The sequence below is a fragment of the Pyxicephalus adspersus genome, chromosome 9 (assembly GCF_032062135.1).
Source record: "Pyxicephalus adspersus chromosome 9, UCB_Pads_2.0, whole genome shotgun sequence".
In the NCBI taxonomy this organism is placed as follows: domain Eukaryota; kingdom Metazoa; phylum Chordata; class Amphibia; order Anura; family Pyxicephalidae; genus Pyxicephalus; species Pyxicephalus adspersus.
The window spans coordinates 66,315,365-66,321,175 of record NC_092866.1 but is presented as its reverse complement, the minus strand read 5'-3'; the positions used below and the strand labels follow the sequence as shown (position 1 = coordinate 66,321,175).

The following is a 5,811-nucleotide window of genomic DNA, read 5'->3' as shown; positions in this document are numbered from 1 at the left end:
GCCCCCCCCTTCCATGCCCCCCCAATCTCTATTTTCCCCGATGCCCCCATTCTCTGCCACTCTCCCTTCTCTCAGCCCCCCTCCTCTCAGTGGCTGCAGTTCCTCAGCCGTCCTCATGGAGGCGCCAGAGCGCGTTGCTCCGCGCTTTATCTTCCCAGGCAGAAGCTGCAGGATAAAGTTGAGCAGAAACTTTCATCTCACACCCCAACTTGTCATGATAATAAAAGCAAAGTGCACTTCTCTTCCTTCCTGCTCCGGGCTCCTGGAATGGGGCTGCACTGACCCGGATTGTGCTGTGTGCTGTGTGCCCGGTGTCTGCACTGCTGGGCATGCAAAGTGACCTTCCAGGAATGCTTAACCCATAAATTGGAGGAGAGAGGCGGACAATAATCTGTGTGCGGGGAGCAGAGTAAGTCATCTCCTCCATCTGATACAATGTCACATTCTGCTTCCTCCCTGGCTGCATTGATTGCTATCGATCTGCTATCGGTTCTGCTGCTGTAAGGTAAATCTTCCCAAATCTTTCTGCTCATGTTTTGTCTGCTGCCATTTCCTGCCATGTACAAGCTGTATGGATTGTGTATCGTGTGTGCATCGTGTGTGCATTGTGTGTGCATTGTGTGTGCATCGTGTGTGCATCGTGTGTGCATTGTGTGGGAGATGGGCTAAGAATTGTTGGGGGCAAAAAGGTGAGCCATTGGGTAACCAGCCAGGTGAATGACCCCCATGTACCCCCCTTCCTTCTAATGGGGGATTCCTTTTAGAGGGGCTATAGATCAGACGTGGTAATATTAATATTTGTGTTCAGTAGATATGTGTCTATTCCAGAACAGATAGTCTATGTATATATATGTAATACATGACTATATATGTGACTCTGGCCAGGTGAATGACCATCAGTTACCCCACTAACCCCTGTAATGGGGGCATTTATTCTGGAAGGGCTATAGATCAGACGTAATAATAATATCTGTGTTTATTCCAGAACAGTCTATGTATATAGGAGACACCCACCAGGTGATACATCCCTGTATATTGACACTGGTCAGGTGGATGACCCCCAGACATCTCCTTAAACATCTGGTGGGCAATATATTCCGGCAAGGGTTATAGATCAGACGGGGTATTGTTATTTGTATTTCATAGATCAGTGCCTATTCCAGATATCATGTGTGTGTATATGTGACACCGACCAGGTGATTCATCACTGTATATGTGTAGAAGCAGCCAGGTGAAGGTCCCCCAGGTGCCTTGTTGTTATTAGAAGGTGGTGAAGGAACAATTTTGTAAAATGTTTGGGTCAGACATAATCCTCATTGTCATATTATTTGTATTTGGAGCAGATTTGTGCCTTTTTCTGTAAAGATAATATATATGTGACAGCGGCCAGGTGATACTTCCCTGTATGTGTATAGGAGCAGCCAGGTGAATGACCCCCAGATACCTCGTCATCCTCTAATGACAGAATAGATTTTAAAGAGGTTTCAGCTTTTCCTCCTGGTTGTAATATATTTGTATCTGGCAGCAGATTTGTTGCTATTCCAGTCCAGATATTTGACATGTATATATGTGACACCAGGCTAGTGAATAAGCCCCAGGCACTTTGTTGTCACCTTGTTATTGGAGGGCGGTGACGGTTATTTTTGTAAAGTTTGTTATCCCCATTGTAATAATATTCACATTTATTAGCAGATTTGTGCCGTTTATTGAAAAGCAATTCTATACGTGACATTTTGCATTTCTGTCTTTTGTAAAATTCTACACAGCCCACACGACGATCGTCTACCATCAGTGTCTGGCGATTGCTGCATGCCATTAGAGGACTATGCGTCACCCAACAATGGGGCGTTCAGGCTGGGTGGGTGTAGGGGGGTCTTGTCTGATTTTTGGGACATTTCTCAGGTTTTCTGAGGACAATAGAGACACGGCGGAGCTGTGAGTGTGTGCGGAGGGAGGCCTGAGCTGTGTAGATTAATCTTCGCCTTGGGGAGTTTCCTAAATACAGACCTGACAGTCTCTGCTAGATAAAAGGCCACCGTGTCCTGTCCTGTATCGATAGCGCGTGTATTGTGCCTCGCCAACCGGCCCTCGTGGCTTCCAATCCTCCTGTATGATTTATTATTTATCACTTTTTATTATTAGCATTCTGTTTGCCCCCCCCCCCTGGAAAATACTTTCACTTTTATTTTTGGACCCCCTTCCCCTAGAGTATTGCACAATTGCACCGAGTTTATTTGTGGTTAATTGTCCTCCAGGATAAAAAAAGAGAACATTTTTTTTAAGGTTTTTCATTACTGTCAGAGAGAATTTAATGTGCGGAGTTGAATATTGCAGAGCCTCAAGTTAAGGCAGCCGAGCCCCTAGAAAGTGCTGACGGATTGCTTGTCGATTTCAATAATTGTTCTGGAGTTTGCGGGGCGTCAGGCCCCAGATCAGACGTGAGACGAAGGCGACCGGCTTTTGCCGTCTTCTTAGGTCGGGAGGTATTCTTGTGTGAAGCGAGGACGGGTTGTCAGTAAAACAATCTGTTGGCCCGGGCCTGTGCAGGGTGAAGTTGATCCCCTCGTGGTATTTTGTTTTCAACAGTTGCTGTACTAGAAGTTCCCTCATAAGGTAAGGTGGCACGGCCTCTCCAAGGGGCTTTAAAATGCCATATTTAAAATTAGCCTGCCAATTCAGCAGATTGTATCCATTGCTAAACTGGGCTATACTTGTGTGTGTCCCCTTTCAATAGGCTCTATTCAGAATTAGCCTGTTCAACGGCTTCCACTGCGCAGTCAAATTTAGAATAGACATTGCAGGGACCAACACAAAGATGCTTTTTTGTTAGATGGGTGGGGGGAAGAAAAAAAAAAAGAAATCAAATAACTCGGGCAAAAAAAAACGTCCTCTGTCCGCAGATGTAATCTCGGTTTATTTCTGGCACGTGTAAATAAGACGGCAAATTTAGCTGTTTGTTGAGGCCTTTGTGATCCAAATGATAATGTTGTTATTTTTCTGATGAGTTGTCGCAATATTATTTCACTGCTGAGTCTGAGTGCGAATCGTCAGAATATTATTTTTCTGGTGAGTCTTAGCACTGTCAGAATATTTTTTTTGGTGAGTCTGGTTTTTGTTTCTCTCGCTGTTTTTCTTTAGTAGCCGGCTGAGTTTTTTAGGAGTGGCAGAAGTTTGTAATTTGTGGGTTTAGTGATGGAAGTGGCCCGTCTGGATGAAGACGAGAGACACTTGAGATGTGTCAAAGCCTCCTGTTAATAAACGCAAAGCATTTTGTGATCCATCTTCAGGGGGAAATCTGCGGCAATTCTCAGCTCTGCAGGAAAACCTTTTAGGATCAGCTGAGCACAAAGGACTTTACATTCTAGGTATGTCACTTTCTCTATATGCCACCGGCCTCTGCTGGCTTTAATGTACCTCCTAAAGAGATCGCCAGTTTGTGCGCTTCATTAACTGTTCCCCCAACCCTCAGGCACATGGCAGGGAAGCGGGGAATGTGTTAAAAATATTGCAAATAAAGCCACGGGGTCAATGGCTTCTTAAGGTTTGCCGTAGACCTGTCACCTTCACTGAAGCGCTGCTTGTTTTATCGTTATGCAGGGAATAGAGAATCATCTCAGAGCATCCTCTGGAAAGGACACAAGTGTCTAGATTAGGGGAATGTTATTTCAGCAGAGCACAAGTACCTCGTTAGAATGTCAGCTCTTATGCTCAGGCCCCTTGTTATTCATGTTGTGTTCATTGTACCATTCATCCAGACGTTACACTGCTAGCAATGTGCAAATTATTCATTTTATTCACCGTGAGAAAAAAATACCCTTTTACTGTAAATGAGTAAAAAGTGTCGGAGATGTTGGTTGTCGTATTGTGCTGAATTACGAGCATTTGTGAATTTGTGGGTAATGCGAGTTGTGTGTGTTAGTGGCGGCACGCGTTGCCTCATTATACCCGGGTAGGGTGTACTGTGCGGTGTCTGGGCAGGGAAAAGGTTAACAAGTGTCGACATTTAAATTTCTTTTATATTTACAGCTCTGATTGCAGGTATTTTATTGCATCTCCTGCAACAGAAATCGCAGGCTTTGTATGGGTTCAGCACACCCTGCCAGGGTCCATGACGCAGGGCAGTGGGCGCAGGGTGGGCCGTGTGGGGTTGCTGTGTTAGTGGGCCAGAAATAAACATTTTCATTGTGTCAGATGCTAAAAAAACTGAAGAACAAATGAGCTTTGTATGAATAAGAAAATATATTTTCACAGGAAATTCGGAAACGTTTCAAAGCTAACCTGTTACTGCTCAAAATGCAAAATATTTATTATATATATTAGATTATAGATAAGCAAAATGTGCTTTTGTTTTATACAGTTATATATTAGAGATTGTATCACTGTGTATTGGAGGATGTTACAACATGTTGGGGGTTATAATAAAAGACAAACAGAAACAGCGATATAATATAAATCGATAATACATTGATATCTCACACATTTTTAAATCTTCTATAGACGGAGATTAGAATTACACATTTTTGTGCAAGAACTGAATGTAAATGTTTCTGTATACAATGTGCTTTGTGTTTCCACCCTGCGTATATGAGCTACGTGCCCTCTCCAGACAGTAATCGACGTGTTAATTTTCTGCTTTCACGCGGCCTTCGTGTTTTGCCGGCTGATAGGTGTAATGTCCGTGTATAATGTGCTCTGACCTGTACATTTACCTGATCTGTCTGTATGGAGGACAAACTGATTTACTGTCTATGTATACGAGCTGTGTAGGAAAAGTATACTTGTGGAGAAAATGAAGTGCTCTGAAAGCGATATGTAAAGGATATAGACGAGGAACTGAATAACGAGGAGGCGTCAGGCTGAATAGGAATGAAGAAATTGTGTTGTGAGAGCAGAAAAAAAATGGATAAATGGTTGGAGGAATGGAGGAAAATGTACGATGAGTACAGACAATGCTACATGATGAGTAAAAGTCATGGCATGATGATAGAAAGCGAGAGGTGAGATGACAGATGACTGATGGAATGATGGCAGGGAGGGGATGATGGATGGAAAGATGAGATGATTGATAACATGATGGGATCTTCATGGGAAAGGATAGATATTTACAAGAATATTGGCAGGATGTATATTAGGTAGAAAGGATTGAGGAGGAAATGATAGATGACAGAATATGATGATTCAGATATGGTTGACCGAATGGGTTGGTGGCAAAAGGAAGATGATGGCAGAAAACAGACGATAGAGGACAGAATGGATAGAATGGGATGGGGTAAAATAGGGGTGATAGTCGTAAGCAGATTATAGATGACAGGATGGGGTGATGGCATGTGAGGGATGATGGCCGGGAGGAGACGATAGTTGACAGAAAGGGAAATATAGAAAAGGCAAATGGAAAATAGCAGACGGGAGACAAGGAAAGAGAATGGGATGATGGAAAGAAGGAAAATAAGGATAATAGTATTGGAAAATATAATTGAGAGGATGATGATGGCAGAATCAGGGGCGATAGATGATAAAATGTGATGATGGCAAAGAAAGGATGATGGATAGCATGATGGATCTTGTTGAGAGTATGATAAATGACAGAATAAAATATATAAGGCTGAAAAATGTCTGTCAGTAAGGAAGAGGAGAGCATAGGTAGAAGCTAAGAAAATGTACGAGACAGTGGAGGGAAGAATATAATAATGGTGGCCTACTGAGAAAATATGGAGAGAGCAAGGAAATGGTGAAGAAAGAGGCTGTGCACTGCATAAAGAAGAGGATGAATGTGCGGTGCCAATCATTTATCATGAGGATGGTGGGGACCCC

At 43.1% G+C, this 5,811-nt stretch overlaps 1 protein-coding gene across 5 annotated transcripts in view; it reads left to right on the top strand.

Annotated features, from left to right (window-relative positions):
- The first annotated feature begins 205 nt into the window (after positions 1-205).
- Positions 206-5,811, top strand: part of SOX6 (SRY-box transcription factor 6) — a 202,306-nt gene continuing 196,700 nt past the window's right edge. For 3 of the 5 annotated variants that reach the window (XM_072422369.1, XM_072422364.1, XM_072422367.1), the window contains exon 1: positions 207-505. The gene's annotated coding sequence lies outside the window, so the exon portion shown is untranslated. Of the gene's footprint in view, positions 506-5,811 lie in introns of all 5 variants that reach the window. The other 2 variants (XM_072422370.1, XM_072422365.1) reach the window with 2 other exon arrangements.